The sequence below is a fragment of the Nothobranchius furzeri genome, chromosome 1, assembly GCF_043380555.1.
Source record: "Nothobranchius furzeri strain GRZ-AD chromosome 1, NfurGRZ-RIMD1, whole genome shotgun sequence".
NCBI lineage: Eukaryota > Metazoa > Chordata > Actinopteri > Cyprinodontiformes > Nothobranchiidae > Nothobranchius > Nothobranchius furzeri.
Genome location: NC_091741.1, coordinates 61062313 through 61084991, shown reverse-complemented (window position 1 = coordinate 61084991; position 22679 = coordinate 61062313). Strand labels below are relative to the sequence as shown.

At 44.2% G+C, this 22679-nt stretch overlaps 1 protein-coding gene and 20 non-coding genes across 23 annotated transcripts in view; 1 reads left to right on the top strand and 20 right to left on the bottom strand.

Annotated features, from left to right (window-relative positions):
- The window catches only part of atp7b (ATPase copper transporting beta), a 272095-nt gene that overhangs the window by 181775 nt on the left and 67641 nt on the right, over window positions 1–22679 (top strand). The window lies entirely within an intron of this gene.
- On the bottom strand, window positions 1740–1812 carry trnar-ccu (transfer RNA arginine (anticodon CCU)). The gene has a single exon. It is a non-coding gene; the product is annotated as a tRNA-Arg (tRNA).
- Window positions 3591–3663, bottom strand: trnar-ucu (transfer RNA arginine (anticodon UCU)). The gene has a single exon. It is a non-coding gene; the product is annotated as a tRNA-Arg (tRNA).
- trnar-ccu (transfer RNA arginine (anticodon CCU)) lies at window positions 3806–3878 on the bottom strand. The gene has a single exon. It is a non-coding gene; the product is annotated as a tRNA-Arg (tRNA).
- trnar-ucu (transfer RNA arginine (anticodon UCU)) lies at window positions 5663–5735 on the bottom strand. The gene has a single exon. It is a non-coding gene; the product is annotated as a tRNA-Arg (tRNA).
- trnar-ccu (transfer RNA arginine (anticodon CCU)) lies at window positions 5877–5949 on the bottom strand. Its single transcript has one exon. It is a non-coding gene; the product is annotated as a tRNA-Arg (tRNA).
- trnar-ucu (transfer RNA arginine (anticodon UCU)) lies at window positions 7733–7805 on the bottom strand. The gene has a single exon. It is a non-coding gene; the product is annotated as a tRNA-Arg (tRNA).
- On the bottom strand, window positions 7947–8019 carry trnar-ccu (transfer RNA arginine (anticodon CCU)). Its single transcript has one exon. It is a non-coding gene; the product is annotated as a tRNA-Arg (tRNA).
- trnar-ucu (transfer RNA arginine (anticodon UCU)) lies at window positions 9803–9875 on the bottom strand. The gene has a single exon. It is a non-coding gene; the product is annotated as a tRNA-Arg (tRNA).
- trnar-ccu (transfer RNA arginine (anticodon CCU)) lies at window positions 10017–10089 on the bottom strand. Its single transcript has one exon. It is a non-coding gene; the product is annotated as a tRNA-Arg (tRNA).
- Window positions 11873–11945, bottom strand: trnar-ucu (transfer RNA arginine (anticodon UCU)). Its single transcript has one exon. It is a non-coding gene; the product is annotated as a tRNA-Arg (tRNA).
- trnar-ccu (transfer RNA arginine (anticodon CCU)) lies at window positions 12087–12159 on the bottom strand. Its single transcript has one exon. It is a non-coding gene; the product is annotated as a tRNA-Arg (tRNA).
- On the bottom strand, window positions 13943–14015 carry trnar-ucu (transfer RNA arginine (anticodon UCU)). The gene has a single exon. It is a non-coding gene; the product is annotated as a tRNA-Arg (tRNA).
- On the bottom strand, window positions 14157–14229 carry trnar-ccu (transfer RNA arginine (anticodon CCU)). Its single transcript has one exon. It is a non-coding gene; the product is annotated as a tRNA-Arg (tRNA).
- Window positions 16013–16085, bottom strand: trnar-ucu (transfer RNA arginine (anticodon UCU)). The gene has a single exon. It is a non-coding gene; the product is annotated as a tRNA-Arg (tRNA).
- trnar-ccu (transfer RNA arginine (anticodon CCU)) lies at window positions 16227–16299 on the bottom strand. Its single transcript has one exon. It is a non-coding gene; the product is annotated as a tRNA-Arg (tRNA).
- trnar-ucu (transfer RNA arginine (anticodon UCU)) lies at window positions 18083–18155 on the bottom strand. Its single transcript has one exon. It is a non-coding gene; the product is annotated as a tRNA-Arg (tRNA).
- trnar-ccu (transfer RNA arginine (anticodon CCU)) lies at window positions 18297–18369 on the bottom strand. Its single transcript has one exon. It is a non-coding gene; the product is annotated as a tRNA-Arg (tRNA).
- trnar-ccu (transfer RNA arginine (anticodon CCU)) lies at window positions 20369–20441 on the bottom strand. Its single transcript has one exon. It is a non-coding gene; the product is annotated as a tRNA-Arg (tRNA).
- Window positions 22220–22292, bottom strand: trnar-ucu (transfer RNA arginine (anticodon UCU)). Its single transcript has one exon. It is a non-coding gene; the product is annotated as a tRNA-Arg (tRNA).
- Window positions 22435–22507, bottom strand: trnar-ccu (transfer RNA arginine (anticodon CCU)). The gene has a single exon. It is a non-coding gene; the product is annotated as a tRNA-Arg (tRNA).

The following is a 22679-nucleotide window of genomic DNA, read 5'->3' as shown; positions in this document are numbered from 1 at the left end:
GGAGATGAAGGTTGGGAAAACCATCTCAAGTTCAGAGCATGATAGAAATGGACTAAGTTTAGCAATGCTTCAATCCAATCCCATTTTATTTATAAAGCGCATTCACAAGGCATTACAACCAAACAAGGCGCTGTACACTAAAAATGTTGGTTAATTAAACCGACGTTTAATGCTCCTGAGATGAAAGAAAGAAGAGCCAACAAGAAACCTGACATGAGAATCCTGGGTGAGAGCTGGGTCAAACGTCACAATGGGATTCTTAACAAAGGGTTTGGTGCGAGAAGCAATTTGATCTAGAGAGGCTGTGACTTCGGGAACCAGCTTGTCTGCGGCACAGATGAGGATCTTCGTCTTATCGTCATTCTGCTGTAGAAAGTTCCCAGCCATCCAGGTTCTAATAGAGTCTGAGCAGGTGTGTAGTAACAGCTGCAGCTTAGACATCTCATGGGGCTTAAAGGAGATGTACCGTCGGATGTCATCTGCATAAAGACGGTAGAATATTCCTTTAAAAAAAAACTCAGGATGTGTTTAAGAGACAACAGATAGAGCCTGAAAATCACAGGCCTCAGAACACAACCCTGTGAGACATCTTTTGGTGAGAGAGGTTCTGGAGGACCAAAACTTGGCGATGGCTACAGAGAAGGAACGCTCAGACAGATAAGAGAACCACTCTCGAACAGTTTCTGACAGGCCTTCCCAGTCTCTCAGCTTATCCAGTAGCAGATGATAATCAACAGTGTCAAAGACTGCAGTTAGGTCCAGCAGAACCGGACTAGAACAGTCCCCTTTATGTCTGTATGTCAGAAGGTCATTAGAGAACTAAGAAGAGCTGTTTCAGTAGAATGGGATATAAAATAAAACCTTACTGGAAACTACTGTAGATGTTGCGTTCATCAAGAGCAGCTGTGAGGTGTTAAGCCACAGCCTTTTCCGAGATCGTGGAGATGAACGGAAGCTTAGAGATTTCTCTGAAGCTGCTTTTGAGAGATGGAGCAGGACTCGTTTTTATAAGAAGCGGTTGGATTACAGCTTTCTTGAAATAAGCAGGGACCTGACCAGAAACCAGAGAGACCACACTGGGACAGATAGACAGAAAAGTGTTTTTAAAAAAAGAAGAGGGTAAGATGTCGAGAGGGTGTGCAGAAGTCTTCATAATGTAAACTAGTTTGGATGGCTCAGGTGAAGAAACAGGGACAAAGATGCTTAGGATGAGGGGAAGGGTAGGAGTCGGAAGAGGCTGAGATAGCGCTGAAGGACAGATGGAAGATCTCACCTTAATGACTTTGTCCACAAAGAAAGACTGGATGTTTTCACCATCTCCATCAGAGTGGATGTAGGCAGTAGGTGAAGCAGGAGAAAATACTGCTGATGGCGTCAAAACACACTTAGTGTAACTACTTGCTCTGGGGCACTGCATTTGAACAACTGATAACCATCTTGCGTGTCCCTGCAGTGTTGAAGGAAGTCAGAAGACTCTAGAGATTTTATAGATGTTTTTGAGAGTGGTTTTGTTGAGCATAAAAGCACCACAGGTGGGAATCAAAACCCACAGTCCCTGGCTTAGAAGGCCAGTGCCTTATCCATTAGGCCACTGGGGCTACAAACTTGTGTCAATAAAGGATTTCGATATGGCCAAAAGTCATCATATCTATCAATGAGGTGACGTGATAAAAAGTACGCAAAACGTTTGCTTCATGAAACAACGTGAGGCAGAAAACATCACTATAACAGGTATATGCCACCCCAGATGGGACTTGAACCCACAATCCCTGGCTTAGGAGGCCAGTGCCTTATCCATTAGGCCACTGGGGCTCATAATTTTAAATCATACACGATCTTTATGTGCCCAAAGGTCATCAACCTACCCTACACTGCTGCCCGTTAATGCAACAACTGCATCCAGACAACATCACTAAAACCATAATACCTGCCAATATCTGATGTGGGTGTCTTTTGACCATTTGGTCAGAAGACGAGCACAGGCATTCTGAACCACCTGTAAACTGATCAGGAAGGTTTTGCTAAGACAAGTGAAAAGCGAGTTGCAGTAGCCTAAACATGAGGAGATGAAGGTTGGGAAAACCATCTCAAGTTCAGAGCATGATAGAAATGGACTAAGTTTAGCAATGCTTCAATCCAATCCCATTTTATTTATAAAGCGCATTCACAAGGCATTACAACCAAACAAGGCGCTGTACACTAAAAATGTTGGTTAATTAAACCGGCGTTTAATGCTCCTGAGATGAAAGAAAGAAGAGCCAACAAGAAACCTGACATGAGAATCCTGGGTGAGAGCTGGGTCAAACGTCACAATGGGATTCTTAACAAAGGGTTTGGTGTGAGAAGCAATTTGATCTAGAGAGGCTGTGACTTCGGGAAACAGCTTGTCTGCGGCACAGATGAGGATCTTCGTCTTATCGTCATTCTGCTGTAGAAAGTTCCCAGCCATCCAGGTTCTAATAGAGTCTGAGCAGGTGTGTAGTAACAGCTGCAGCTTAGACATCTCATGGGGCTTAAAGGAGATGTACAGTCGGATGTCATCTGCATAAAGACGGTAGAATATTCCTTTAAAAAAAACCTCAGGATGTGTTTAAGAGACAACAGATAGAGCCTGAAAATCACAGGCCTCAGAACACAACCCTGTGAGACATCTTTTGGTGAGAGAGGTTCTGGAGGACCAAAACTTGGCGATGGCTACAGAGAAGGAACGCTCAGACAGATAAGAGAACCACTCTCGAACAGTTTCTGACAGGCCTTCCCAGTCTCTCAGCTTATCCAGTAGCAGATGATAGTCAACAGTGTCAAAAACTGCAGTTAGGTCCAGCAGAACCAGACTAAACAGTCCCCTGCATGTCTGTAAGTCAGAAGGTCATTAGAGAACTAAGAAGAGCTGTTTCAGTAGAATGGGATATAAAATAAAACCTTACTGGAAACTACTGTAGATGTTGCGTTCATCAAGAGCAGCTGTGAGGTGTTTAGCCACAGCCTTTTCCGAGATCTTGGAGATGAACGGAAGTTTAGAGATTGCTCTGAAGTTGCTTTTGAGAGCTGGAGCAGGACTCGTTTTTATAAGAAGCGGTTGGATTACAGCTTTCTTGAAATAAGCAGGGACCTGACCAGAAACCAGAGAGACCACACTGGGACAGATAGACAGAAAAGTGTTTTTAAAAAAAGAAGAGGGTAAGATGTCGAGGGGGCATGCAGAAGTCTTCATAATGTAAACTAGTTTGGATGGCTCAGGTGAAGAAACAGGGACAAAGATGCTTAGGATGAGGGGAAGGGTAGGAGTCGTGATTCGTGAGGCTGAGATAGCGCTGAAGGACAGATGGAAGATCTCACCTTAATGACTTTGTCCACAAAGAAAGACTGGATGTTTTCACCATCTCCATCAGAGTGGATGTAGGCAGTAGGTGAAGCAGGAGAAAATACTGCTGATTGCGTCAAAACACACTTAGTGTAACTACTTGCTCTGGGGCACTGCATTTGAACAACTGATAACCATCTTGCGTGTCCCTGCAGTGTTGAAGGAAGTCAGAAGACTCTAGAGATTTTATAGATGTTTTTGAGAGTGGTTTTGTTGAGCATAAAAGCACCACAGGTGGGAATCAAACCCACAATCCCTGGCTTAGAAGGCCAGTGCCTTATCCATTAGGCCACTGGGGCTACAAACTTGTGTCAATAAAGGATTTCGATATGGCCAAAAGTCATCATATCTATCAATGAGGTGACGTGATAAAAAGTACGCAAAACGTTTGCTTCATGAAACAACGTGAGGCAGAAAACATCACTATTACAGGTATATTACCACCCCAGATGGGACTTGAACCCACAATCCCTGGCTTAGGAGGCCAGTGCCTTATCCATTAGGCCACTAGGGCTACATAATTTGAAATTATACACGATCTTTATGTGGCCAAAGGTCATCAACCCACCCTACCTACTGAGCCACTGCTGCCCGTTAATGCAACAACTGCATCCAGAAAACATCACTAAAACCATAATACCTGCCAATATCTGATGTGGGTGTCTTTTGACCATTTGGTCAGAAGACGAGCACAGGCATTCTGAACCACCTGTAAACTGATCAGGAAGGTTTTGCTAAGACAAGTGAAAAGCGAGTTGCAGTAGCCTAAGCATGAGGAGATGACTGTTGGGAAAACCATCTCAAGTTCAGAGCATGATAGAAATGGACTAAGTTTAGCAATGCTCCAATCCAATCCCATTTTATTTATAAAGCGCATTCACAAGGCATTACAACCAAACAAGGCGCTGTACACTAAAAATGTTGGTTAATTAAACCGGCGTTTAATGCTCCTGAGATGAAAGAAAGAAGAGCCAACAAGAAACCTGACATGAGAATCCTGGGTGAGAGCTGGGTCAAACGTCACAATGGGATTCTTAACAAAGGGTTTGGTGCGAGAAGCAATTTGATCTAGAGAGGCTGTGACTTTGGGAACCAGCTTGTCTGCGGCACAGATGAGGATCTTCGTCTTATCGTCATTCTGCTGTAGAAAGTTCCCAGCCATCCAGGTTCTAATAGAGTCTGAGCAGGTGTGTAGTAACAGCTGCAGCTTAGACATCTCATGGGGCTTAAAGGAGATGTACCGTCGGATGTCATCTGCATAAAGACGGTAGAATATTCCTTTAAAAAAAACCTCAGGATGCGTTTAAGAGACAACAGGTAGAGCCTGAAAATCACAGGCCTCAGAACACAACCCTGTGAGACATCTTTTGGTGAGAGAGGTTCTGGAGGACCAAAACTTGGCGATGGCTACAGAGAAGGAACGCTCAGACAGATAAGAGAACCACTCTCGAACAGTTTCTGACAGGCCTTCCCAGTCTCTCAGCTTATCCAGTAGCAGATGATAATCAACAGTGTCAAAGACTGCAGTTAGGTCCAGCAGAACCAGACTAGAACAGTCCCCTGCATGTCTGTAAGTCAGAAGGTCATTAGAGAACTAAGAAGAGCTGTTTCAGTAGAATGGGATATAAAATAAAACCTTACTGGAAACTACTGTAGATGTTGCGTTCATCAAGAGCAGCTGTGAGGTGTTTAGCCACAGCCTTTTCCGAGATCGTGGAGATGAACGGAAGCTTAGAGATTTCTCTGAAGCTGCTTTTGAGAGATGGAGCAGGACTCGTTTTTATAAGAAGCGGTTGGATTACAGCTTTCTTGAAATAAGCAGGGACCTGACCAGAAACCAGAGAGACCACACTGGGACAGATAGACAGAAAAGTGTTTTTAAAAAAAGAAGAGGGTAAGATGTCGAGGGGGCGTGCAGAAGTCTTCATAATGTAAACTAGTTTGGATGGCTCAGGTGAAGAAACAGGGACAAAGATGCTTAGGATGAGGGGAAGGGTAGGAGTCGGAAGAGGCTGAGATAGCGCTGAAGGACAGATGGAAGATCTCACCTTAATGACTTTGTCCACAAAGAAAGACTGGATGTTTTCACCATCTCCATCAGAGTGGATGTAGGCAGTAGGTGAAGCAGGAGAAAATACTGCTGATGGCGTCAAAACACACTTAGTGAACTACTTGCTCTGGGGCACAACGATTGAACAATTGATAACCATCTTGCGTGTCCCTGTAGTGTTGAAGGAAGTCAGAAGGCTCTAGAGATTTTATAGATGTGTTTGAGAGTGGTTTTGTTGAGCATTATACCACCCCAGGTGGGACTCGAACCCACAATCCCTGGCTTAGAAGGCCAGTGCCTTATCCATTAGGCCACTGGGGCTACAAACTTGAGTCAATAAAGGATTTCGATATGGCCAAAAGTCATCATATCTATCAATGAGGTGACGTGATAAAAAGTACGCAAAACGTTTGCTTCATGAAACAACGTGAGGCAGAAAACATCACTATAACAGGTATATACCACGCCAGATGGGACTTGAACCCACAATCCCTGGCTTAGGAGGCCAGTGCCTTATCCATTAGGCCACTGGGGCTCGTAATTTTAAATCATACACGATCTTTATGTGCCCAAAGGTCATCAACCTACCCTACCTACTGAGCCACTGCTGCCCGTTAATGCAACAACTGCATCCAGACAACATCACTAAAACCATAATACCTGCCAATATCTGATGTGGGTGTCTTTTGACCATTTGGTCAGAAGCCGAGCACAGGCATTCTGAACCACCTGTAAACTGATCAGTAAGGTTTTGCTAAGACAAGTGAAAAGCGAGTTGCAGTAGCCTAAGCATGAGGAGATGAAGGTTGGGAAAACCATCTCAAGTTCAGAGCATGATAGAAATGGACTAAGTTTAGCAATGCTTCAATCCAATCCCATTTTATTTATAAAGCACATTCACAAGGCATTACAACCAAACAAGGTGCTGTACACTAAAAATGTTGGTTAATTAAACCGGCGTTTAATGCTCCTGAGATGAAAGAAAGAAGAGCCAACAAGAAACCTGACATGAGAATCCTGGGTGAGAGCTGGGTCAAACGTCACAATGGGATTCTTAACAAAGGGTTTGGTGCGAGAAGCAATTTGATCTAGAGAGGCTGTGACTTTGGGAACCAGCTTGTCTGCGGCACAGATGAGGATCTTCGTCTTATCGTCATTCTGCTGTAGAAAGTTCCCAGCCATCCAGGTTCTAATAGAGTCTGAGCAGGTGTGTAGTAACAGCTGCAGCTTAGACATCTCATGGGGCTTAAAGGAGATGTACCGTCGGATGTCATCTGCATAAAGACGGTAGAATATTCCTTTAAAAAAAACCTCAGGATGTGTTTAAGAGACAACAGATAGAGCCTGAAAATAACAGGCCTCAGAACACAACCCTGTGAGACATCTTTTGGGGAGAGAGGTTCTGGAGGACCAAAACTTGGCGATGGCTACAGAGAAGGAACGCTCAGACAGATAAGAGAACCACTCTCGAACAGTTTCTGACAGGCCTTCCCAGTCTCTCAGCTTATCCAGTAGCAGATGATAATCAACAGTGTCAAAGACTGCAGTTAGGTCCAGCAGAACCAGACTAGAACAGTCCCCTGCATGTCTGTATGTCAGAAGGTCATTAGAGAACTAAGAAGAGCTGTTTCAGTAGAATGGGATATAAAATAAAACCTTACTGGAAACTACTGTAGATGTTGCGTTCATCAAGAGCAGCTGTGAGGTGTTTAGCCACAGCCTTTTCCGAGATCGTGGAGATGAACGGAAGCTTAGAGATTTCTCTGAAGCTGCTTTTGAGAGATGGAGCAGGACTCGTTTTTATAAGAAGCGGTTGGATTACAGCTTTCTTGAAATAAGCAGGGACCTGACCAGAAACCAGAGAGACCACACTGGGACAGATAGACAGAAAAGTGTTTTTAAAAAAAGAAGAGGGTAAGATGTCGAGGGGGCGTGCAGAAGTCTTCATAATGTAAACTAGTTTGGATGGCTCAGGTGAAGAAACAGGGACAAAGATGCTTAGGATGAGGGGAAGGGTAGGAGTCGGAAGAGGCTGAGATAGCGCTGAAGGACAGATGGAAGATCTCACCTTAATGACTTTGTCCACAAAGAAAGACTGGATGTTTTCACCATCTCCATCAGAGTGGATGTAGGCAGTAGGTGAAGCAGGAGAAAATACTGCTGATGGCGTCAAAACACACTTAGTGAACTACTTGCTCTGGGGCACAACGATTGAACAATTGATAACCATCTTGCGTGTCCCTGTAGTGTTGAAGGAAGTCAGAAGACTCTAGAGATTTTATAGATGTGTTTGAGAGTGGTTTTGTTGAGCATTATACCACCCCAGGTGGGACTCGAACCCACAATCCCTGGCTTAGAAGGCCAGTGCCTTATCCATTAGGCCACTGGGGCTACAAACTTGTGTCAATAAAGGATTTTGATATGGCCAAAAGTAATCATATCTATCAATGAGGTGACGTGATAAAAAGTACGCAAAACGTTTGCTTCATGAAACAACGTGAGGCAGAAAACATCACTATAACAGGTATATGCCACCCCAGATGGGACTTGAACCCACAATCCCTGGCTTAGGAGGCCAGTGCCTTATCCATTAGGCCACTGGGGCTTGTAATTTTAAATCATACACGATCTTTATGTGCCCAAAGGTCATCAACCTACCCTACCTACTGAGCCACTGCTGCCCGTTAATGCAACAACTGCATCCAGACAACATCACTAAAACCATAATACCTGCCAATATCTGATGTGGGTGTCTTTTGACCATTTGGTCAGAAGCCGAGCACAGGCATTCTGAACCACCTGTAAACTGATCAGGAAGGTTTTGCTAAGACAAGTGAAAAGCGAGTTGCAGTAGCCTAAGCATGAGGAGATGAAGGTTGGGAAAACCATCTCAAGTTCAGAGCATGATAGAAATGGACTAAGTTTAGCAATGCTTCAATCCAATCCCATTTTATTTACAAAGCGCATTCACAAGGCATTACAACCAAACAAGGTGCTGTACACTAAAAATGTTGGTTAATTAAACCGGCGTTTAATGCTCCTGAGATGAAAGAAAGAAGAGCCAACAAGAAACCTGACATGAGAATCCTGGGTGAGAGCTGGGTCAAACGTCACAATCGGATTCTTAACAAAGGGTTTGGTGCGAGAAGCAATTTGATCTAGAGAGGCTGTGACTTCGGGAACCAGCTTGTCTGCGGCACAGATGAGGATCTTCGTCTTATCGTCATTCTGCTGTAGAAAGTTCCCAGCCATCCAGGTTCTAATAGAGTCTGAGCAGGTGTGTAGTAACAGCTGCAGCTTAGACATCTCATGGGGCTTAAAGGAGATGTACCGTCGGATGTCATCTGCATAAAGACGGTAGAATATTCCTTTAAAAAAAACCTCAGGATGTGTTTAAGAGACAACAGATAGAGCCTGAAAATCACAGGCCTCAGAACACAACCCTGTGAGACATCTTTTGGTGAGAGAGGTTCTGGAGGACCAAAACTTGGCGATGGCTACAGAGAAGGAACGCTCAGACAGATAAGAGAACCACTCTCGAACAGTTTCTGACAGGCCTTCCCAGTCTCTCAGCTTATCCAGTAGCAGATGATAATCAACAGTGTCAAAGACTGCAGTTAGGTCCAGCAGAACCAGACTAGAACAGTCCCCTGCATGTCTGTATGTCAGAAGGTCATTAGAGAACTAAGAAGAGCTGTTTCAGTAGAATGGGATATAAAATAAAACCTTACTGGAAACTACTGTAGATGTTGCGTTCATCAAGAGCAGCTGTGAGGTGTTTAGCCACAGCCTTTTCCGAGATCGTGGAGATGAACGGAAGCTTAGAGATTTCTCTGAAGCTGCTTTTGAGAGATGGAGCAGGACTCGTTTTTATAAGAAGCGGTTGGATTACAGCTTTCTTGAAATAAGCAGGGACCTGACCAGAAACCAGAGAGACCACACTGGGACAGATAGACAGAAAAGTGTTTTTAAAAAAAGAAGAGGGTAAGATGTCGAGGGGGCGTGCAGAAGTCTTCATAATGTAAACTAGTTTGGATGGCTCAGGTGAAGAAACAGGGACAAAGATGCTTAGGATGAGGGGAAGGGTAGTAGTCGGAAGAGGCTGAGATAGCGCTGAAGGACAGAAGGAAGATCTCACCTTAATGACTTTGTCCACAAAGAAAGACTGGATGTTTTCACCATCTCCATCAGAGTGGATGTAGGCAGTAGGTGAAGCAGGAGAAAATACTGCTGATGGCGTCAAAACACACTTAGTGAACTACTTGCTCTGGGGCACAACGATTGAACAATTGATAACCATCTTGCGTGTCCCTGTAGTGTTGAAGGAAGTCAGAAGGCTCTAGAGATTTTATAGATGTGTTTGAGAGTGGTTTTGTTGAGCATTATACCACCCCAGGTGGGACTCGAACCCACAATCCCTGGCTTAGAAGGCCAGTGCCTTATCCATTAGGCCACTGGGGCTACAAACTTGTGTCAATAAAGGATTTCGATATGGCCAAAAGTCATCATATCTATCAATGAGGTGACGTGATAAAAAGTACGCAAAACGTTTGCTTCATGAAACAACGTGAGGCAGAAAACATCACTATAACAGGTATATGCCACCCCAGATGGGACTTGAACCCACTATCCCTGGCTTAGGAGGCCAGTGCCTTATCCATTAGGCCACTGGGGCTCGTAATTTTAAATCATACACGATCTTTATGTGCCCAAAGGTCATCAACCTACCCTACCTACTGAGCCACTGCTGCCCGTTAATGCAACAACTGCATCCAGACAACATCACTAAAACCATAATACCTGCCAATATCTGATGTGGGTGTCTTTTGACCATTTGGTCAGAAGACGAGCACAGGCATTCTGAACCACCTGTAAACTGATCAGGAAGGTTTTGCTAAGACAAGTGAAAAGCGAGTTGCAGTAGCCTAAGCATGAGGAGATGAAGGTTGGGAAAACCATCTCAAGTTCAGAGCATGATAGAAATGGACTAAGTTTAGCAATGCTTCAATCCAATCCCATTTTATTTATAAAGCGCATTCACAAGGCATTACAACCAAACAAGGCGCTTTACACTAAAAATGTTGGTTAATTAAACCGGCGTTTAATGCTCCTGAGATGAAAGAAAGAAGAGCCAACAAGAAACCTGACATGAGAATCCTGGGTGAAAGCTGGGTCAAACGTCACAATGGGATTCTTAACAAAGGGTTTGGTGCGAGAAGCAATTTGATCTAGAGAGGCTGTGACTTTGGGAACCAGCTTGTCTGCGGCACAGATGAGGATCTTCGTCTTATCGTCATTCTGCTGTAGAAAGTTCCCAGCCATCCAGGTTCTAATAGAGTCTGAGCAGGTGTGTAGTAACAGCTGCAGCTTAGACATCTCATGGGGCTTAAAGGAGATGTACCGTCGGATGTCATCTGCATAAAGACGGTAGAATATTCCTTTAAAAAAAACCTCAGGATGCGTTTAAGAGACAACAGATAGAGCCTGAAAATCACAGGCCTCAGAACACAACCCTGTGAGACATCTTTTGGTGAGAGAGGTTCTGGAGGACCAAAACTTGGCGATGGCTACAGAGAAGGAACGCTCAGACAGATAAGAGAACCACTCTCGAACAGTTTCTGACAGGCCTTCCCAGTCTCTCAGCTTATCCAGTAGCAGATGATAATCAACAGTGTCAAAGACTGCAGTTAGGTCCAGCAGAACCAGACTAGAACAGTCCCCTGCATGTCTGTAAGTCAGAAGGTCATTAGAGAACTAAGAAGAGCTGTTTCAGTAGAATGGGATATAAAATAAAACCTTACTGGAAACTACTGTAGATGTTGCGTTCATCAAGAGCAGCTGTGAGGTGTTTAGCCACAGCCTTTTCCGAGATCGTGGAGATGAACGGAAGCTTAGAGATTTCTCTGAAGCTGCTTTTGAGAGATGGAGCAGGACTCGTTTTTATAAGAAGCGGTTGGATTACAGCTTTCTTGAATTAAGCAGGGACCTGACCAGAAACCAGAGAGACCACACTGGGACAGATAGACAGAAAAGTGTTTTTAAAAAAAGAAGAGGGTAAGATGTCGAGGGGGCGTGCAGAAGTCTTCATAATGTAAACTAGTTTGGATGGCTCAGGTGAAGAAACAGGGACAAAGATGCTTAGGATGAGGGGAAGGGTAGGAGTCGGAAGAGGCTGAGATAGCGCTGAAGGACAGATGGAAGATCTCACCTTAATGACTTTGTCCACAAAGAAAGACTGGATGTTTTCACCATCTCCATCAGAGTGGATGTAGGCAGTAGGTGAAGCAGGAGAAAATACTGCTGATGGCGTCAAAACACACTTAGTGAACTACTTGCTCTGGGGCACAACGATTGAACAATTGATAACCATCTTGCGTGTCCCTGTAGTGTTGAAGGAAGTCAGAAGGCTCTAGAGATTTTATAGATGTGTTTGAGAGTGGTTTTGTTGAGCATTATACCACCCCAGGTGGGACTCGAACCCACAATCCCTGGCTTAGAAGGCCAGTGCCTTATCCATTAGGCCACTGGGGCTACAAACTTGTGTCAATAAAGGATTTCGATATGGCCAAAAGTCATCATATCTATCAATGAGGTGACGTGATAAAAAGTACGCAAAACGTTTGCTTCATGAAACAACGTGAGGCAGAAAACATCACTATAACAGGTATATACCACCCCAGATGGGACTTGAACCCACAATCCCTGGCTTAGGAGGCCAGTGCCTTATCCATTAGGCCACTGGGGCTCGTAATTTTAAATCATACACGATCTTTATGTGCCCAAAGGTCATCAACCTACCCTACCTACTGAGCCACTGCTGCCCGTTAATGCAACAACTGCATCCAGACAACATCACTAAAACCATAATACCTGCCAATATCTGATGTGGGTGTCTTTTGACCATTTGGTCAGAAGCCGAGCACAGGCATTCTGAACCACCTGTAAACTGATCAGGAAGGTTTTGCTAAGACAAGTGAAAAGCGAGTTGCAGTAGCCTAAGCATGAGGAGATGAAGGTTGGGAAAACCATCTCAAGTTCAGAGCATGATAGAAATGGACTAAGTTTAGCAATGCTTCAATCCAATCCCATTTTATTTATAAAGCGCATTCACAAGGCATTACAACCAAACAAGGTGCTGTACACTAAAAATGTTGGTTAATTAAACCGGCGTTTAATGCTCCTGAGATGAAAGAAAGAAGAGCCAACAAGAAACCTGACATGAGAATCCTGGGTGAGAGCTGGGTCAAACGTCACAATGGGATTCTTAACAAAGGGTTTGGTGCGAGAAGCAATTTGATCTAGAGAGGCTGTGACTTCGGGAACCAGCTTGTCTGCGGCACAGATGAGGATCTTCGTCTTATCGTCATTCTGCTGTAGAAAGTTCCCAGCCATCCAGGTTCTAATAGAGTCTGAGCAGGTGTGTAGTAACAGCTGCAGCTTAGACATCTCATGGGGCTTAAAGGAGATGTACCGTCGGATGTCATCTGCATAAAGACGGTAGAATATTCCTTTAAAAAAAACCTCAGGATGTGTTTAAGAGACAACAGATAGAGCCTGAAAATCACAGGCCTCAGAACACAACCCTGTGAGACATCTTTTGGTGAGAGAGGTTCTGGAGGACCAAAACTTGGCGATGGCTACAGAGAAGGAACGCTCAGACAGATAAGAGAACCACTCTCGAACAGTTTCTGACAGGCCTTCCCAGTCTCTCAGCTTATCCAGTAGCAGATGATAATCAACAGTGTCAAAGACTGCAGTTAGGTCCAGCAGAACCAGACTAGAACAGTCCCCTGCATGTCTGTATGTCAGAAGGTCATTAGAGAACTAAGAAGAGCTGTTTCAGTAGAATGGGATATAAAATAAAACCTTACTGGAAACTACTGTAGATGTTGCGTTCATCAAGAGCAGCTGTGAGGTGTTTAGCCACAGCCTTTTCCGAGATCGTGGAGATGAACGGAAGCTTAGAGATTTCTCTGAAGCTGCTTTTGAGAGATGGAGCAGGACTCATTTTTATAAGAAGCGGTTGGATTACAGCTTTCTTGAAATAAGCAGGGACCTGACCAGAAACCAGAGAGACCACACTGGGACAGATAGACAGAAAAGTGTTTTTAAAAAAAGAAGAGGGTAAGATGTCGAGGGGGCGTGCAGAAGTCTTCATAATGTAAACTAGTTTGGATGGCTCAGGTGAAGAAACAGGGACAAAGATGCTTAGGATGAGGGGAAGGGTAGGAGTCGGAAGAGGCTGAGATAGCGCTGAAGGACAGATGGAAGATCTCACCTTAATGACTTTGTCCACAAAGAAAGACTGGATGTTTTCACCATCTCCATCAGAGTGGATGTAGGCAGTAGGTGAAGCAGGAGAAAATACTGCTGATGGTGTCAAAACACACTTAGTGAACTACTTGCTCTGGGGCACAACGATTGAACAATTGATAACCATCTTGCGTGTCCCTGTAGTGTTGAAGGAAGTCAGAAGACTCTAGAGATTTTATAGATGTGTTTGAGAGTGGTTTTGTTGAGCATTATACCACCCCAGGTGGGACTCAAACCCACAATCCCTGGCTTAGAAGGCCAGTGCCTTATCCATTAGGCCACTGGGGCTACAAACTTGTGTCAATAAAGGATTTTGATATGGCCAAAAGTAATCATATCTATCAATGATGTGACGTTATAAATAGTACGCAAAACGTTTGCTTCATGAAACAACGTGAGGCAGAAAACACCACTATAACAGGTATATGCCACCCCAGATGGGACTTGAACCCACAATCCCTGGCTTAGGAGGCCAGTGCCTTATCCATTAGGCCACTGGGGCTCATAACTTTAAATCATACACGATCTTTATGTGCCCAAAGGTCATCAACCTACCCTACCTACTGAGCCACTGCTGCCCGTTAATGCAACAACTGCATCCAGACAACATCACTAAAACCATAATACCTGCCAATATCTGATGTGGGTGTCTTTTGACCATTTGGTCAGAAGACGAGCACAGGCATTCTGAACCACCTGTAAACTGATCAGGAAGGTTTTGCTAAGACAAGTGAAAAGCGAGTTGCAGTAGCCTAAGCATGAGGAGATGAAGGTTGGGAAAACCATCTCAAGTTCAGAGCATGATAGAAATGGACTAAGTTTAGCAATGCTTCAATCCAATCCCATTTTATTTATAAAGCGCATTCACAAGGCATTACAACCAAACAAGGTGCTGTACACTAAAAATGTTGGTTAATTAAACCGGCGTTTAATGCTCCTGAGATGAAAGAAAGAAGAGCCAACAAGAAACCTGACATGAGAATCCTGGGTGAGAGCTGGGTCAAACGTCACAATGGGATTCTTAACAAAGGGTTTGGTGCGAGAAGCAATTTGATCTAGAGAGGCTGTGACTTCGGGAACCAGCTTGTCTGCGGCACAGATGAGGATCTTCGTCTTATCGTCATTCTGCTGTAGAAAGTTCCCAGCCATCCAGGTTCTAATAGAGTCTGAGCAGGTGTGTAGTAACAGCTGCAGCTTAGACATCTCATGGGGCTTAAAGGAGATGTACCGTCGGATGTCATCTGCATAAAGACGGTAGAATATTCCTTTAAAAAAAACCTCAGGATGTGTTTAAGAGACAACAGATAGAGCCTGAAAATCACAGGCCTCAGAACACAACCCTGTGAGACATCTTTTGGGGAGAGAGGTTCTGGAGGACCAAAACTTGGCGATGGCTACAGAGAAGGAACGCTCAGACAGATAAGAGAACCACTCTCGAACAGTTTCTGACAGGCCTTCCCAGTCTCTCAGCTTATCCAGTAGCAGATGATAATCAACAGTGTCAAAGACTGCAGTTAGGTCCAGCAGAACCAGACTAGAACAGTCCCCTGCATGTCTGTATGTCAGAAGGTCATTAGAGAACTAAGAAGAGCTGTTTCAGTAGAATGGGATATAAAATAAAACCTTACTGGAAACTACTCTAGATGTTGCGTTCATCAAGAGCAGCTGTGAGGTGTTTAGCCACAGCCTTTTCCGAGATCGTGGAGATGAACGGAAGCTTAGAGATTTCTCTGAAGCTGCTTTTGAGAGACGGAGCAGGACTCGTTTTTATAAGAAGCGGTTGGATTACAGCTTTCTTGAAATAAGCAGGGACCTGACCAGAAACCAGAGAGACCACACTGGGACAGATAGACAGAAAAGTGTTTTTAAAAAAAGAAGAGGGTAAGATGTCGAGGGGGCGTGCAGAAGTCTTCATAATGTAAACTAGTTTGGATGGCTCAGGTGAAGAAACAGGGACAAAGATGCTTAGGATGAGGGGAAGGGTAGGAGTCGGAAGAGGCTGAGATAGCGCTGAAGGACAGATGGAAGATCTCACCTTAATGACTTTGTCCACAAAGAAAGACTGGATGTTTTCACCATCTCCATCAGAGTGGATGTAGGCAGTAGGTGAAGCAGGAGAAAATACTGCTGATGGCGTCAAAACACACTTAGTGAACTACTTGCTCTGGGGCACAACGATTGAACAATTGATAACCATCTTGCGTGTCCCTGTAGTGTTGAAGGAAGTCAGAAGACTCTAGAGATTTTATAGATGTGTTTGAGAGTGGTTTTGTTGAGCATTATACCACCCCAGGTGGGACTCGAACCCACAATCCCTGGCTTAGAAGGCCAGTGCCTTATCCATTAGGCCACTGGGGCTACAAACTTGTGTCAATAAAGGATTTTGATATGGCCAAAAGTAATCATATCTATCAATGAGGTGACGTGATAAAAAGTACGCAAAACGTTTGCTTCATGAAACAACGTGAGGCAGAAAACATCACTATAACAGGTATATGCCACCCCAGATGGGACTTGAACCCACAATCCCTGGCTTAGGAGGCCAGTGCCTTATCCATTAGGCCACTGGGGCTCGTAATTTTAAATCATACACGATCTTTATGTGCCCAAAGGTCATCAACCTACCCTACCTACTGAGCCACTGCTGCCCGTTAATGCAACAACTGCATCCAGACAACATCACTAAAACCATAATACCTGCCAATATCTGATGTGGGTGTCTTTTGACCATTTGGTCAGAAGACGAGCACAGGCATTCTGAACCACCTGTAAACTGATCAGGAAGGTTTTGCTAAGACAAGTGAAAAGCGAGTTGCAGTAGCCTAAGCATGAGGAGATGAAGGTTGGGAAAACCATCTCAAGTTCAGAGCATGATAGAAATGGACTAAGTTTAGCAATGCTTCAATCCAATCCCATTTTATTTATAAAGCGCATTCACAAGGCATTACAACCAAACAAGGTGCTGTACACTAAAAATGTTGGTTAATTAAACCGGCGTTTAATGCTCCTGAGATGAAAGAAAGAAGAGCCAACAAGAAACCTGACATGAGAATCCTGGGTGAGAGCTGGGTCAAACGTCACAATGGGATTCTTAACAAAGGGTTTGGTGCGAGAAGCAATTTGATCTAGAGAGGCTGTGACTTCGGGAACCAGCTTGTCTGCGGCACAGATGAGGATCTTCGTCTTATCGTCATTCTGCTGTAGAAAGTTCCCAGCCATCCAGGTTCTAATAGAGTCTGAGCAGGTGTGTAGTAACAGCTGCAGCTTAGACATCTCATGGGGCTTAAAGGAGATGTACCGTCGGATGTCATCTGCATAAAGACGGTAGAATATTCCTTTAAAAAAAACCTCAGGATGTGTTTAAGAGAAAACAGATAGAGCCTGAAAATCACAGGCCTCAGAACACAACCCTGTGAGACATCTTTTGGTGAGAGAGGTTCTGGAGGACCAAAACTTGGCGATGGCTACAGAGAAGGAACGCTCAGACAGATAAGAGAACCACTCTCGAACAGTTTCTGACAGGCCTTCCCAGTCTCTCAGCTTATCCAGTAGCAGATGATAATCAACAGTGTCAAAGACTGCAGTTAGGTCCAGCAGAACCAGACTAGAACAGTCCCCTGCATATCTGTATGTCAGAAGGTCATTAGAGAACTAAGAAGAGCTGTTTCAGTAGAATGGGATATAAAATAAAACCTTACTGGAAACTACTGTAGATGTTGCGTTCATCAAGAGCAGCTGTGAGGTGTTTAGCCACAGCCTTTTCCGAGATCGTGGAGATGAACGGAAGCTTAGAGATTTCTCTGAAGCTGCTTTTGAGAGATGGAGCAGGACTCGTTTTTATAAGAAGCGGTTGGATTACAGCTTTCTTGAAATAAGCAGGGACCTGACCAGAAACCAGAGAGACCACACTGGGACAGATAGACAGAAAAGTGTTTTTAAAAAAAGAAGAGGGTAAGATGTCGAGGGGGCGTGCAGAAGTCTTCATAATGTAAACTAGTTTGGATGGCTCAGGTGAAGAAACAGGGACAAAGATGCTTAGGATAAGGGGAAGGGTAGGAGTCGGAAGAGGCTGAGATAGCGCTGAAGGACAGATGGAAGATCTCACCTTAATGACTTTGTCCACAAAGAAAGACTGGATGTTTTCACCATCTCCATCAGAGTGAATGTAGGCAGTAGGTGAAGCAGGAGAAAATACTGCTGATGGCGTCAAAACACACTTAGTGAACTACTTGCTCTGGGGCACAACGATTGAACAATTGATAACCATCTTACGTGTCCCTGTAGTGTTGAAGGAAGTCAGAAGACTCTAGAGATTTTGTAGATGTGTTTGAGAGTGGTTTTGTTGAGCATTATACCACCCCAGGTGGGACTCGAACCCACAATCCCTGGCTTAGAAGGCCAGTGCCTTATCCATTAGGCCACTGGGGCTACAAACTTGTGTCAATAAAGGATTTCGATATGGCCAAAAGTCATCATATCTATCAATGAGGTGACGTGATAAAAAGTACGCAAAACGTTTGCTTCATGAAACAACGTGAGGCAGAAAACATCACTATAACAGGTATAAGCCACCCCAGATGGGACTTGAACCCACAATCCCTGGCTTAGGAGGCCAGTGCCTTATCCATTAGGCCACTGGGGCTCGTAATTTTAAATCATACACGATCTTTATGTGCCCAAAGGTCATCAACCTACCCTACCTACTGAGCCACTGCTGCCCGTTAATGCAACAACTGCATCCAGACAACATCACTAAAACCATAATACCTGCCAATATCTGATGTGGGTGTCTTTTGACCATTTGGTCAGAAGCCGAGCACAGGCATTCTGAACCACCTGTAAACTGATCAGGAAGGTTTTGCTAAGACAAGTGAAAAGCGAGTTGCAGTAGCCTAAGCATGAGGAGATGAAGGTTAGGAAAACCATCTCAAGTTCAGAGCATGATAGAAATGGACTAAGTTTAGCAATGCTTCAATCCAATCCCATTTTATTTATAAAGCGCATTCACAAGGCATTACAACCAAACAAGGCGCTGTACACTAAAAATGTTGGTTAATTAAACCGACGTTTAATGCTCCTGAGATGAAAGAAAGAAGAGCCAACAAGAAACCTGACATGAGAATCCTGGGTGAGAGCTGGGTCAAACGTCACAATGGGATTCTTAACAAAGGGTTTGGTGCGAGAAGCAATTTGATCTAGAGAGGCTGTGACTTCGGGAACCAGCTTGTCTGCGGCACAGATGAGGATCTTCGTCTTATCGTCATTCTGCTGTAGAAAGTTCCCAGCCATCCAGGTTCTAATAGAGTCTGAGCAGGTGTGTAGTAACAGCTGCAGCTTAGACATCTCATGGGGCTTAAAGGAGATGTACCGTCGGATGTCATCTGCATAAAGACGGTAGAATATTCCTTTAAAAAAAACCTCAGGATGTGTTTAAGAGACAACAGATAGAGCCTGAAAATCACAGGCCTCAGAACACAACCCTGTGAGACATCTTTTGGTGAGAGAGGTTCTGGAGGACCAAAACTTGGCGATGGCTACAGAGAAGGAACGCTCAGACAGATAAGAGAACCACTCTCGAACAGTTTCTGACAGGCCTTCCCAGTCTCTCAGCTTATCCAGTAGCAGATGATAATCAACAGTGTCAAAGACTGCAGTTAGGTCCAGCAGAACCGGACTAGAACAGTCCCCTTTATGTCTGTATGTCAGAAGGTCATTAGAGAACTAAGAAGAGCTGTTTCAGTAGAATGGGATATAAAATAAAACCTTACTGGAAACTACTGTAGATGTTGCGTTCATCAAGAGCAGCTGTGAGGTGTTAAGCCACAGCCTTTTCCGAGATCGTGGAGATGAACGGAAGCTTAGAGATTTCTCTGAAGCTGCTTTTGAGAGATGGAGCAGGACTCGTTTTTATAAGAAGCGGTTGGATTACAGCTTTCTTGAAATAAGCAGGGACCTGACCAGAAACCAGAGAGACCACACTGGGACAGATAGACAGAAAAGTGTTTTTAAAAAAAGAAGAGGGTAAGATGTCGAGAGGGTGTGCAGAAGTCTTCATAATGTAAACTAGTTTGGATGGCTCAGGTGAAGAAACAGGGACAAAGATGCTTAGGATGAGGGGAAGGGTAGGAGTCGGAAGAGGCTGAGATAGCGCTGAAGGACAGATGGAAGATCTCACCTTAATGACTTTGTCCACAAAGAAAGACTGGATGTTTTCACCATCTCCATCAGAGTGGATGTAGGCAGTAGGTGAAGCAGGAGAAAATACTGCTGATGGCGTCAAAACACACTTAGTGTAACTACTTGCTCTGGGGCACTGCATTTGAACAACTGATAACCATCTTGCGTGTCCCTGCAGTGTTGAAGGAAGTCAGAAGACTCTAGAGATTTTATAGATGTTTTTGAGAGTGGTTTTGTTGAGCATAAAAGCACCACAGGTGGGAATCAAAACCCACAGTCCCTGGCTTAGAAGGCCAGTGCCTTATCCATTAGGCCACTGGGGCTACAAACTTGTGTCAATAAAGGATTTCGATATGGCCAAAAGTCATCATATCTATCAATGAGGTGACGTGATAAAAAGTACGCAAAACGTTTGCTTCATGAAACAACGTGAGGCAGAAAACATCACTATAACAGGTATATGCCACCCCAGATGGGACTTGAACCCACAATCCCTGGCTTAGGAGGCCAGTGCCTTATCCATTAGGCCACTGGGGCTCATAATTTTAAATCATACACGATCTTTATGTGCCCAAAGGTCATCAACCTACCCTACACTGCTGCCCGTTAATGCAACAACTGCATCCAGACAACATCACTAAAACCATAATACCTGCCAATATCTGATGTGGGTGTCTTTTGACCATTTGGTCAGAAGACGAGCACAGGCATTCTGAACCACCTGTAAACTGATCAGGAAGGTTTTGCTAAGACAAGTGAAAAGCGAGTTGCAGTAGCCTAAACATGAGGAGATGAAGGTTGGGAAAACCATCTCAAGTTCAGAGCATGATAGAAATGGACTAAGTTTAGCAATGCTTCAATCCAATCCCATTTTATTTATAAAGCGCATTCACAAGGCATTACAACCAAACAAGGCGCTGTACACTAAAAATGTTGGTTAATTAAACCGGCGTTTAATGCTCCTGAGATGAAAGAAAGAAGAGCCAACAAGAAACCTGACATGAGAATCCTGGGTGAGAGCTGGGTCAAACGTCACAATGGGATTCTTAACAAAGGGTTTGGTGTGAGAAGCAATTTGATCTAGAGAGGCTGTGACTTCGGGAAACAGCTTGTCTGCGGCACAGATGAGGATCTTCGTCTTATCGTCATTCTGCTGTAGAAAGTTCCCAGCCATCCAGGTTCTAATAGAGTCTGAGCAGGTGTGTAGTAACAGCTGCAGCTTAGACATCTCATGGGGCTTAAAGGAGATGTACAGTCGGATTTCATCTGCATAAAGACGGTAGAATATTCCTTTAAAAAAAACCTCAGGATGTGTTTAAGAGACAACAGATAGAGCCTGAAAATCACAGGCCTCAGAACACAACCCTGTGAGACATCTTTTGGTGAGAGAGGTTCTGGAGGACCAAAACTTGGCGATGGCTACAGAGAAGGAACGCTCAGACAGATAAGAGAACCACTCTCGAACAGTTTCTGACAGGCCTTCCCAGTCTCTCAGCTTATCCAGTAGCAGATGATAGTCAACAGTGTCAAAAACTGCAGTTAGGTCCAGCAGAACCAGACTAAACAGTCCCCTGCATGTCTGTAAGTCAGAAGGTCATTAGAGAACTAAGAAGAGCTGTTTCAGTAGAATGGGATATAAAATAAAACCTTACTGGAAACTACTGTAGATGTTGCGTTCATCAAGAGCAGCTGTGAGGTGTTTAGCCACAGCCTTTTCCGAGATCTTGGAGATGAACGGAAGTTTAGAGATTGCTCTGAAGTTGCTTTTGAGAGCTGGAGCAGGACTCGTTTTTATAAGAAGCGGTTGGATTACAGCTTTCTTGAAATAAGCAGGGACCTGACCAGAAACCAGAGAGACCACACTGGGACAGATAGACAGAAAAGTGTTTTTAAAAAAAGAAGAGGGTAAGATGTCGAGGGGGCATGCAGAAGTCTTCATAATGTAAACTAGTTTGGATGGCTCAGGTGAAGAAACAGGGACAAAGATGCTTAGGATGAGGGGAAGGGTAGGAGTCGTGATTCGTGAGGCTGAGATAGCGCTGAAGGACAGATGGAAGATCTCACCTTAATGACTTTGTCCACAAAGAAAGACTGGATGTTTTCACCATCTCCATCAGAGTGGATGTAGGCAGTAGGTGAAGCAGGAGAAAATACTGCTGATTGCGTCAAAACACACTTAGTGTAACTACTTGCTCTGGGGCACTGCATTTGAACAACTGATAACCATCTTGCGTGTCCCTGCAGTGTTGAAGGAAGTCAGAAGACTCTAGAGATTTTATAGATGTTTTTGAGAGTGGTTTTGTTGAGCATAAAAGCACCACAGGTGGGAATCAAACCCACAATCCCTGGCTTAGAAGGCCAGTGCCTTATCCATTAGGCCACTGGGGCTACAAACTTGTGTCAATAAAGGATTTCGATATGGCCAAAAGTCATCATATCTATCAATGAGGTGACGTGATAAAAAGTACGCAAAACGTTTGCTTCATGAAACAACGTGAGGCAGAAAACATCACTATTACAGGTATATTACCACCCCAGATGGGACTTGAACCCACAATCCCTGGCTTAGGAGGCCAGTGCCTTATCCATTAGGCCACTAGGGCTACATAATTTGAAATTATACACGATCTTTATGTGGCCAAAGGTCATCAACCCACCCTACCTACTGAGCCACTGCTGCCCGTTAATGCAACAACTGCATCCAGAAAACATCACTAAAACCATAATACCTGCCAATATCTGATGTGGGTGTCTTTTGACCATTTGGTCAGAAGA